The following is a 12,874-nucleotide window of genomic DNA, read 5'->3' on the forward strand; positions in this document are numbered from 1 at the left end:
GCCAAAGATACATGGATGAGCGCGGTGTAGGTCGCGATCGCGGTCGAGGTTTACATCGATGACGGGCAGAACATACCGAAGACACCTTCCTTTCAGTGTTATTTGCGGTTTCCATATAACCAAAACTTGTCGCAACCTGATTACAACAAGAAATGAATAAATACATCAGCCGTATTTCCGGCGAATATCGTGTGGTTTAAAAACCACCAATAAACTTTAATTTGCCACGCGATCAGTAGCTCGATCGCGATGTAAAACAAACTATTTTGTTTTGGCATCAACATCGCTGTAAACCGCGATGATAGGTCGCGAGGGTGAACGGGTGACACATCTTTGGTATGTGCGATGCCATAAGAAAATAAAGGTTTGCGACCGCGATCGAACCATGTATCTTCGGTATGTTGTACCCTAAGTGATTGAATAGTTTTGTCAGTTATATAATGTTGTTAAAAAGTATTCTAATACTAAAAGATGATGAAGTTTTCGATCCTAATAGCATTATTAATAATATTTAGAAAATATTAAAATATTACTAAAAGATTTTTAAATCGAAAATTTATTGGTCCATTTCCTTGGTAACACCTACAAGGCTTCTAAAATTTGCAAGCCAAATGGATGCTGAAGCGAAGAAGACAAAAGGGAATTCAAAAAACTTACAATTCACGACCCCGTCTGTTCAGCTGGTAAATTCCAACAGAAAATGGACCTAGTTACTCGAAGAAGTAAAGACCAATATAAAAATAAAATAAAAATTTTATTTTTAATTCAGTTGCAATGCGAAGGCAAAACAATCTTACTTTTCAGTTAGAATACGGAGCACATTCCAGTCCCATGAATCGCGATTTTCGGCTCTTATTGGAGCCTCATCGGAAAAAACGTACGTAGGCTTGTTCTCCATAACCCAATTGATCAGCACTAAGAGGTTTTCCCACCCATTGCAACTGAAGTGAAAATATTAGGTGACTAGCGTCATCTGGAAATTAAAAGATGAAGTTTTCGATCCTAATAGCATTATTAATAATATTTAGAAAATATTAAAATATTACTAAAAGATTTTTAAATCGAAAACTTATTGGTCCATTTCCTTGGTAACACCTCCAAAGCTTCTAAAATTTGCAAGCCAAATGGATGCTGAAGCGAAAAATAAAAATAAAATTTTTATTTTATTTTTATATTCTACTACTGTTTGTGATATAAAAACGATTATCATGAAATGTAAGAATATATAAAAACGTCTAGATTTTCAGTTTGTATTTCACGGACATTTTAGTTTTCATTAGGGATTGAAATAAAAAAAAATTAATGATTCAATATTTTTTTCAGGTTTTTCAGTACTGGTGTACTCGGTAAGTTTACTTTTATTTTCTATAATTTCTTAGTTAAAAAGCTAACAAAAACTATAAATATTATCTAACGAATTATAAATAGTCTTGAATGATATTAGGTCTGGATCCCGCGTATGAAAAAAAAGTTGATTAATAGCAAGCTGAAAATTTGTTAATAGCTTAAGGGTGTCTAGTCGGACAAATTTTGATATATGGGAACACTGGAACAGGGGAAGTTTTAATTGTGGAACAGGTTAAAAATTTGGAACGATCAGACCACGAAAACGGCACATGTATTTTGTCCGACAGAACGGACTTAAACTCTCCGAACAGAGATTAAACTCTCATGCAAAAATCAGACTGCTATTTATCACCAAATGAGCGTTTTAATGAGTGGAACATGTAGAATATGTCAAATGACAGGAATTATGACAGGTGATAAATAGCAGCCTGATTTTTACATGAGAGTTTAATCTCTGTTCGCAGAGTTTAAGTCTATTCTGTCGGACAAAATAAATGTGTCGTTTTCGTGGTCTGACCGTTCCAAATTTTTAACCTGTTCCACAATTAAAACTGCCCCTGTTCCAGTGTTCCCATATATCAAAGTTTATCCGACTAGACACACTTAAGCTATTAACAAATTTTCAGCTTGCTATTAATCAACTTTTTTTTCATACGCGAGATCCAGACCTAATGGTGTATTCCACGAATATACGACTGTTTTGGATTATCTCGACAACGAATATTTTAGTGTGCTACATTATAAGTACGAAAAGTATTTTGCTCTAATAATTACTCCAATAAACAACAATATAATTTGCAATTTACTTTCATTCTTCATATTTTGCACAGTAAAATATTCGTTGTCGCGATAATCCAAGGGGGTCGTATATTCGTGGAATGGGGTTTACGTGATTTTATTACAAAAAATATGGTTAAATTCAGATAATTTAACACTTTTTTTTTTTGACACACTTATTGTATGTACATTTTTTTCTATTATTGAGTTATGCACTGTACCTTGTTATGTTGACCTCCTAACAATCTATTATCCTGCACAGATATTAAATGTCCTAACGCGTTGGGTGTGGTATAAATGACATTTCAAAACTGTGCGATACTGTACTACAAGAGCTTAAACATTCAAACTCGATTTTCTCAAAATGTACATGCACGGACATACAATAAGTTACTTTGGGCTAATTAGCAAAATTCATGGAAAAGTTATTTACCAGCAATTTTATTGCTGGAATCGAATTATAAGATCCTATATATTAATAATAGAGGTATGCAAAGTCCGCAGATAGTGTGCTACTTTTTTTATAAACAAAATGGCGCCGACAAATCGTACTTTTTTCAATTATTGCTCTATAACTCCGAAGATTTTAACTTTACAACCAAAACACCTTAATAAAAATTCACCGCAATTAAATTCTGCATAGAGATATGTTTTTCACGATTTGCTCCGACGAAAATTTTCCTCGGAGAATGCGGGTTTTCCTAACAAAAACTCTAATTTTCAAATAAAGTTTTAGGTAAATAATTATTAATCAATAATTAAATAACTTAGAGACATCAAAGCTTTCTTGGTATAGATTGTAATTCCAGAAGCCGGTGAAAATTAAACGAATATTTTAGCAAAAATTCAATTGGTAATTAACAAATTACGATCGCAATAATAACCAAAATAATCATGATACATTGATCAAACTTATAAAGATTATAAAGATAAGATGCTTATTTAATATTTTATCGACAAAATATAAATTTTTCTTTTTTTTGCATAATCTTTAAATTTTGAAAAAAAAATAGTTACAATACGCTGGTCTAATTAGTAAAGTACAAAGAAAGGTTATTTACCAGCAATTTTATTACTGGAATCGAATTATAAGATCCTATATATTATTAATATAGGTATGCAAAGTCCGCATATAGTGTGCTACTTTTTTTATAAACAAAATGGCGCCGACAAATCGTATTTTTTTTAATTATTGCTCTATAACTTCGAAGATTTTAACTTTACACCAAAAACACTCCAATAAAAATTCACCCCAATTTAATTCTGCATGGAGACATGTTCTTCCCGATTTGCTCCGACGAAAATTTTCCTCGGAAAATGTGGGTTTTCCCAACAAAATCTCGAATTTTCAAATAAATTTTTTGGGCCAGTAATTATTTATCAATAATTATATAGCTTGGTTAAATAAAAGCTTTCTTGTTATAGATTATAAATTCAGAAGCCGGTGAAAATGAAACGAATATTTTAGCAACAATTCAATTGTTAATTAACAATTTACAGTCGCAATAACAACCAAAATAATCATGAGACATTGATCAAACTTAGAAAGATTATAAAGGTGTGATGCTTATTTAATATTTTGCCGACAAAATATAAATTTTTCATTTTTTTGCATAATATTTAAATGTTTAAAAAAAATTGTTATAAACAAATTAACATTTCTCAGAAATTGTTTACTATATTCTAATTTAAAAAAAATACTTAAAATGCGTATTTCATAGGTCTTGAAAATGAATGCTTTAAAAAAATTTTACAACCATTTGCAAAAAAGTTATGAAGCAGCAAAATAAATATACGAAACCTCCGTTGTTTATAATTTGTTTTAATTGTTTCAAAGCTTAAAAGTGAGTCTATGGTACAACCTAATTACTCACAAAGAATGTCAAAAATTAGTGCAATGGTTATATTTTAATCAAAGATTAAATATACTTTTTTTTGTAATTTTTAGCGCAAACGTAGGCCTGATACAGAGTCGGACCTAAAATGTTCACTCGAAGCGACTGACACGCAGCATACATTATTTATTAAAAGTGTACGTTGCGCGGCCGGTCGTCGCTCTGAGTGAAAATTTTAGCTACAGTACTGTGTTACTCTACTTTCGCGCGTGTAAATTACAAAAAAATATATTTATAATCTTTAGTTAAAATATATCCATTAAACTGATAATCGATATTTTTTTGTAAATAATTAGCTTGTACTTTAAATTCACTTCTACGCTTTGAAAGAATTAAAAGAAATTATAAACACAGTAGTAATCGTATGTTTACTATGCTGTTTCATAACTTTTTTACAAATGGTTGCAAAAAAGTTTTAAAGCAGTCATTTTAAAGATATTTAAAATGCGCATTTTACTTATTTTTTTTAATTATAATATAATATATACTTTCTGAGAAACGTTAATTTGTTTATAACTATTTTTTTTAAACATTTAAAGATTATGCAAAAAAATAAAAAATTCATATTTTGTCGACAAAATATTAAATATTCATCTCATCTTTATAAGATTTCAAAGCTTGATCAGTGTATCATAATTATTTTGGTTATTATTGCGACCGTAATTTGTTAATTAACAATTGAATTGTTGCTGAAATATTCGTTTAATTTTCATCAGCTTCTGGAACTATAATTTAAACCAAAAAGGCTTTTAAGGTCACCAAATTATTTAATTATTGGTAGATAATTACTTATCTAAAACTTTATTTGAAAATTAAAGATTTTGTTGGGATAACCCGCATTTTCCGAGGAAAATTTTCGTCGGAGCAGATCGAGAAAAACTCGTTTCTATGCAAAATTTAATCACGATAAATTTTTATTTGAGTGTTTTTTTATAAAGTTAAAATCTTCGGAGTTATAGAGCAATAATTGAAAAAAACACGATTTTCGTGCGCCATTTTGTTTATAAAAAAAGTAGCACACTATCTGAGGACTTTGCATACCTATAATATTAATATAGAGGATCTTATAATTCGATTCCAGCAATAAAATTGCTGGTAAATAACTTTTCCCAAAAATGGCCTATTCTCCGATAATCAGCCCAGACTGTGTGCTTTAAGCCATTATAAACAATACATAAGTAAAATACATTGTAAAACTGTAACGATTAATTTCATTTGGGATACTAATCAGGAGGTAAGTTTCACGATATTAGAACTAGTCAGTTTATTCATTAACACACTTACTTTCAACGTATGTTTTTTTATCCCCCGGCCAATTTTTCCAATGTTTTTGAGGAACTATATGTGTTAAAAGGTTAAAAGCTATAATATACAAAAAGAAGGTAATTCCAGATCACCAATTCGGATTCCGTAATAAACACGGGACAATAGAGGAAGTTCATAGAGTGGTAAATCCAATAAATAAGGACCTGAATAGTAAAAAATATTTTGTAGCATCTTTCCTCGATATATCTCAGGCTTTCGACAAGGTGTGGCATGAAGGATTGCAAAGTAGACTAAAAAAGCTACTGCCCCATCTCCAACTTCTAAAATCCTACCTGACAGATAAGCACTTCCAAATAAAACATGGAAGTGAATATACAGAGTTGCATCCAATAAATTCAGGAGTTCCACAAGGTAGCGTGCTTGGACCGATCCTGTACTTATTCTATACTGCAGACGTGCCATCAACACAACTTACCACTGCTGCGACATTTGCTGATGATATAGCCAACTTGGCGTCCCACAGTGACGCCATCTTAGCCTCTAGTAACCTACAAACTAGTCTAAACGAGGTCCAAAACTGGCTAAAAAGATGGCTTATTAAGGCAAATGGATTGAAATCAAGACACGTGACGATTACCTTCCGCAGAGGAACATATCCACCTGTTCAATTTATTAATTGCCAACTTCCACAATCTGATAGCGCCAAATACCTCGGCATGCACCTGGATCGGCGGCTGACTTGGACAAAACACATATTCACTAAGCGCAATCAACTTGGGCTCAAATTAACATGTATTGGCTCATCGGTCGCAGATCAAAATTCTCAATAAACAATAAAATATTAATACACAAAACAGTCTTAAAACCTGTGTGGACATTAGGGTGGAGTGAAAAAAAGTTTTTTTGAAATTTGATTAGCACTATTTAGCAAAAGTTGCCTTTGATGTAGTAGATGACCTGTAAATTTTTTAAAAATTAAAAAAAAATTTCTTCATTCCCCGCCGCAGGCCCAAAAAATTAAAAATATTTTTTTTTTTATAAATAGCATTAACTACTAAAAGTTGCTTTTACTTCTGTAGATAATCTACAATTAAAAAAAATATATATTATAACATTTTTTCATTCCCCGCCATGATCCTAAAAAAAGTTACGCGCCAAAACTTGTTAAAACATTGGTCATTTTATGGCTTCTTAACTTTAGAAAAATCCAATTCTCTATATTTACTAGAAAAAAATTTGTTTAAAAAAAATGCATAATTGTCAGTAATAAAACATCGATTTGACCTTCAGCTCGTTTTTTTAACCCATTGCTACTTTTGTCAGCATCGCATATTATCGCGTCACGTCGTTTGAGAGCGCAGACTCTCGGCGCGGTCTCGGCTCTCGGTCTAGTCGATCTCAATCAACCACAGTTCAGTTCTTGGTTATTTGTCGCTTAAGTAAGTTCTGCTACGTAGTGCGTGTTGTGTTTTTGTACGAGAATAAAGAATACTTTAAATTAAGTTACCCAAATAATAGTGGTCGTGGATTTACTTCGTAGTAAATAATGACGACGCGAAGTAAAACAAATTGTCCTATAATTGGGCCTTCGATTGATTTAAATTCGGGAGGAACAATGTTGCCTTCTCGGGAACAAGTGCTTCAATATTATAATTTTATAAGACAAAAGAAACAAAGTGAAAGACAATACAAACCAAAGGTTGGTGAAATCTATGACGAAATTGCGACGACGTTGGAGGAAATATGGAAAAAAGCCTCTATTCCTACAGTTCATCATGTCACAATTACCAATCAAATAAAAAGAGAACACGAAAAGCTAAACAATATCCCTAAGTCTTATTCACACGCTAGCAAAGAAACCGAAAGTTTTAAAAATAAAGTGGCATCTTTTAGGCAAAATGCTTCTTATTTGTTTGACATAGCATATTGCAAATGCAAATCGTTTGAAGAATGTGTCTGCGACATATCACACAAAGTACCGCTATTAGAAAGGCCATTTCTTTTGGACCAGCGAACTACACGAGTCATGGCTATAGGATCCCTAGACCGATTAACAACTGACAAGCTTAATAAGAAAATGTTAAGAAAATCTAAGGAATCTATGCGAGAGAAACAAGTTGAGTTTGAAAAAAAAATTCCAAAAGAGATGCCTAAAGAAAAAGAAGCAGTTCTTAAAAATTTGGAGGAAGATATTCAACCCACGCCGTCAACATCGCAAACAAGAATTAACCTGCCGACTTTTGCAAGAGCTTGTGATAGGTATGGAATCGCAGACCGGCCAGCCGCAGCAATTGCTTCTGCATTATTGCATGATGTAAATATAAATAAAGAGGTCAAGGGAGAAATAAAGTGTACTACGGAGGCGGCGATAATTATCGATAGAAGCAAAGTAAGGAGGGAAAGGAAAAAGATGCGACTAGATTTACAGGAAATGGAAAATGTTAGGGATTCAACTATTAAGGGCCTTTACTTCGACGGTAGAAAGGATAAGACGATGACAATGGTTCAAGCAGACGGTGGTATTAGTAAACGAACAATGGTTACAGAAGAACATGTTTCAATTATTTACGAACCGGGATCAGGTTATTTAGGACACGTTTCGCCATTAAGTGGGTCAGCTGAAAACATTAAGAATGCGATATGTATGTTTTTAACAGAGTTTAATATTAATAGATCCGATATACTAGCAATAGGTTGCGATGGAACTGTAATAAATACAGGTAACCTCGGTGGTGTCATGTGTCTTTTGGAAAAAGAATTCGGTAGACATTTGCATTGGATTGTCTGCCAATTACATTCTAACGAACTTCCTCTGAGGCATTTAATTGAAAAGTTAGATGGAACCACGTCTGGTCCTAGGGGATTCTCGGGACCCATCGGAAAGAGCTTAGCAATTTGCGACCAGTTATCAGTAATAAATTATAAACCTATTAAAAGTGAACTGCCCGAAGTAGATAGAGAACAACTAAGTACCGATCAAAAGTTCCTCTTCGATATAAGCACCGCTGTAAGTACAGGTGAATTTCCTGCCAGTCTTGCTTCCAAGAATCCTGGTAAATTATCTCATGCGAGATGACTTACCACTGCCAACAGAATTTTAAGGCTCTATGTAAGCACATTGAATCCATCAGAAAACCTAATAGAAATCGCAACTTTTATTAATCAGGTATATGCCCCAATGTGGTTTACTATTAAAACCAAACCAAAAATAAAAGATGCGCCGTTCAATTTATGGAAAAGTATATATTTGAGCCGATATTTAAAGAAAGATTTAAGAGAAATTGTTGATACAACTATACAAAGAAATGCATTTTTCGCCCACCCTGAAAGTTTATTGGTTGCAATGATAACTGATGAAAGGCGACATATTCGAGAGCTAGCTATGCGCCGAATATTATCCATTAGAGCAAAGAAGTCTGCAGCGGGGGAAGAAATTAAAATAAGAAAGTTTCAGGTCCCTAAAATAAACTTTTTGGCGACGGACTATGTTGACCTTATTTTTTGGCAAGAGTTATTAGTGAGTCAACATTAACCCAACCTTTAAGTTACGAAGAGCTGAAAAATGCAATCGATAAAAACTCACTTATCTCTCAATTAACTTTTGATTTACCTTGTCACACTCAAGCCGTTGAGAGATGTGTTAAAGTTGTGTCAGAAGCATCTTTAAGTGTTTGTGGCGCTAGTGCTCGAGATGGCTTTATAAGATCACGTTTAAAAGATCGCAATATAATGCCAATATTTGAAACCAAACGGCATTATAAGGCGGAATAACGAGTTGTTATAAAGTAGAAAATTAAAAATAATAATTAAAATAGGGTGGTTGGAGGGCGAGTAGGGGTGGTGGAACACGAAATGCAGCCACCTCCACGTGGTGTGTTCTGGGTAGTTTATAAAACTAGCTGAGAGCTGCATATTGGTCTAAAACTAAAAAAATTAAATATTCTTAAGTTAATGCGGGGAATGAAGGAGTGGTCAAAATGAACCAAAAAAAAAAAGCATGAATGATCTACTAGTGCCTAAAAATAGATTAGCTGATAGTGCAATCTTGTATAAAAAATGTGAAAAATTTTTTTAAGGTCACAGCGGGGCATAATTTCAAGGTCAAAAAATTTTGAAAAAAATTGGTAAACATCTACTACTGTATAGGCAACTTTTGACATATAGTGCTAACTGCTAAAGTAAATTTTTGAAAATTCGAGATTTTTCGCTCCACCCTAGTGGACATACGGCATACACCTGTGGGGAACTGCTAGCAACTCGGACATATCCGTCTTGCAGAACATCTACAATAAAAAACGGAGGTTTCTATTTAAAGTTTTAAAGTCACCCCCGTCCCCTCCGTGGGGTCGTGGTTGGTATTATTCGATAAATTTTTGAAAAATACTGAAAAATATTTTTCAGTTTTTCGATCTGATGTTCATTTCGTGAAATATTCGCTTTTTTTGTGAAATTTTGTCACTTACCCATTTCCCTACTCCCCAAATCGTCAGATTTTTGAAATATACACTGTTCTTCATATACTAAACTTACCTTGTTTTAACCTGACATTTTCGAGTTTTTATAAGGATATATTTTTAACAGACTGCCCCTACGCAAGCTTCTGCATTAAGAGTCTATATATGGTAGGGGTACATTTACAGGGTACAAGGTTATCCAGAATGTGAATTTCTGATGCGCTGGAGTAACGCATGGGATCCCCTACCATTATGTTTTGGGATAGCAGAAATCTTATTTCAAGCGTAACCTACAAAAATAGGTGATTATTTTGCAAATTAAATAATTTTTACCATTGTTCCTTAAGGATTTTCAAAAATTGATTTGTGCGATGGCGTTTCTAATTAATCTTTGTAGGATATTAGTACCAATATCCGTACATTATGCTTTTAAGTCTTAAAGAAGCCTTTAATTTAATTTGGTTCTTTTCTTTTTTTTCGCTGTTTCATTAGTACTCTACTATAATTAAGAGGATCGGAACGTATTTTCGGCTGCAATGCTATTCAAATGGGGATTCATTTTTTTTCAAATCCTGAGAAAACTAATAAGTAGTTTGGAAAAATTTAAACGCAGAATGAAAGATTACGTTATTAGCGAGGGCCGAAAGTCCCTGAGAACTTCTACAATGTTTATTTTAATAAGTTACAGGGGTGAAAAAACTAAGAGAAAATTTAGTGTGATTTTTAAATTCAAATATCTCATTCAAAATAAACTTTTTATTTATTCTAAGGGACTTTCGGCCCTCGGTAATAATTTAGTCTTTCATTCTGCGTTTAAATTTTTCAAAAATATTTATTGGTTTTTTCAGGATTTGAAAAAAATGAACACAATGCCGTGGTAATATTTTCCAAATCTGTCTTTGTCTTACAACGCACTCAACCGAATATAATATTGTCAGCATATATTGTCAGTCAGACACTGACAATCAGTGACAATTTTAAATATTTGACATTGCATCGGGAATATTTTGAGAAATTGATTAAATATTATTGATATATAGTGTATTTGATAAATAATTGATTTAAGACGTGAACTTAATAAAAAGTTATTTATTGTGTATTATTTGTGAAAGATCCAAGCAGAGAATACATCAGATATATCCTGTGATCCAAGTATTTTGTTGTTAGAGATGTTCAAAATTGTAAGCGTTCCAAAATAACAACATATTATTAAAAAATCACTTTAACACTTTTCCTCTTTTCTCGATTGATTATTAGTTTTTGTTGTACAAATAAATTATTACAATCACTGAAAACATAGTTAGTGAAAAAATTATCACATTTATTAACTGAATTAATAATTTGCAATTATAAAAATAACAGTTATCCAAGAACATTCAAAAGCCATCTCTTTAAATTAATTATGACATTTTCAAGTAGAATGACATTCTAGTAATGTTTACATATCCACACCAGTGTGAATTTTACTACACGTAATTTGCCGTGTAAAGACAGAAAAAGTAGGGATACACGTAAAATATTTGCGAATTATGTACCCATAGCCTTAAATTCGATCCAAAAATGTTCTCGGATTTCCCACATTCTTTTGCGCGGTAATTTAATTTTTCCATTTTTTATTTCAGACTAACCAGGTTGAAATAATTAAGCACGAGACCGCCTCATTAGGGTTTAAAAGATTTCTCAAAACGCCGACATTTCTTTTGCGTAATAAATGAGAGAAGTTTCATTTTCGCCCTCTTTGATAAATTTTAAACTGAAGGGGTAACTTATTATTTTTAATACCGTCAGAAAGGAGTAACTTCGTGAACACTTTTTCAGGTAATTATTAACTTGGTTAAAATTGAAAATTTTATTATATTCTTACATTTTAGCAGTAAAATAGGCAGGTTTTGGTATAGGCTATATGTATTATAGAAAGGAACTACAGCGTTAACGGGGTTTTATTGTTTAATATAGTCAATGGACCTCTAAATATGAAAAAACCGTGGAATGCTACCATTTAAAGGGGTGGGTTTTTGAGAAAGGGGTGAATTAGTCCCTAGGCACAGGGCGAGTTAGGGTGAGTTCTATGCACTTTTGGTACAAACACGTCTATATGAAAATTGTTCCAGGTTAAATTTACTATTGAAATATCACATTTCAAAGTGAAAAATATTTTTTTTTGCAAAAATATATTCAAAAGAAAAGCAAGAAAACAACACGAAAGATAGCAATTTTGTTTTTTGCCCCATAACTTTTTCCCATGGGGATATAGGTATAGGCATTGCTTCACAGAAAAAAATAACTTCCACCCTTCCTCTTTAAAATGGTGTTTGGTAGAAGTCTCTATAATTTATAGTTTCCAAACTATGATTTTTCAAACTTCGCTACTCACAGCGATTTTGACCTATTTTCCTTGTTATTTCGCAAACCTTGTTCTGTAACTTTTTCTACGCAGCTTTAGGTATATGCAATGTACATTTAGTAGGAAGAAAAGTCTTCTTCTTCTTCTTTCTCATAATCCTTGGTGCCCTTCAGGGCGTCGGATGTCGAGTTCCGCCTTTTATCCTCTTCTTCCAATTGCTTCTATTGGTGGCCAGGTTCTTCATATCCCTCATATTGATGTGTCTCCTTTCACCTATATCCTGGATCTGGTCCATCCATGTCTTCCTCGGCCTTCCCTTTTTTCTTTTGTTTCCCATTTTGGCTTCATGTACCTTCTTTGTAAGTCTATTTTGCTACATTCGTTGTATGTCTCCAAACCAGCTTAATTGTTTGTTTTCGATCTTCCTCATTATCGGTTCTTGTTCCAGCTCTCTTCTTATATCTTCATTTCTGAATCTATCAAACTTCGTAACTCCGGCTATTCTTCTCATGTATTTGGGTCATTCCATTTCAAATCACTCAATTTTGGAGCAAAAAAAATTTTTGACCTCCGATTTGTTTGAAAATTGGTATATAGCTTCTGAGGGACGTAAAAATAAGATATTTAAGGTCAAAAAATCTTCATTCATTGTATGTGTCATTCGTTGTATGTGTCCAAACCAGCTTAATTGTTTGTTTTCGATCTTCCTCATTATCGGTTCTTGTTCCAGCTCTCTTCTTATATCTTCATTTCTGAATCTATCAAACTTCGTAACTCCGGCTATTCTTCTC

The 12,874-nt window shown here is 32.9% G+C and overlaps 1 protein-coding gene across 1 annotated transcript in view; it reads left to right on the top strand.

The window, feature by feature from the left end:
* The first annotated feature begins 1,321 nt into the window (after positions 1–1,321).
* Positions 1,322–12,874, top strand: part of LOC114341868 (octopamine receptor beta-2R) — a 743,861-nt gene continuing 732,308 nt past the window's right edge. The window contains exon 1 of the mRNA XM_050643150.1: positions 1,322–1,346. The gene's annotated coding sequence lies outside the window, so the exon portion shown is untranslated. The remainder of the gene's footprint in view (positions 1,347–12,874) is intronic.

The sequence above is a fragment of the Diabrotica virgifera genome, chromosome 2, assembly GCF_917563875.1.
Source record: "Diabrotica virgifera virgifera chromosome 2, PGI_DIABVI_V3a".
Taxonomy (NCBI): domain Eukaryota; kingdom Metazoa; phylum Arthropoda; class Insecta; order Coleoptera; family Chrysomelidae; genus Diabrotica; species Diabrotica virgifera.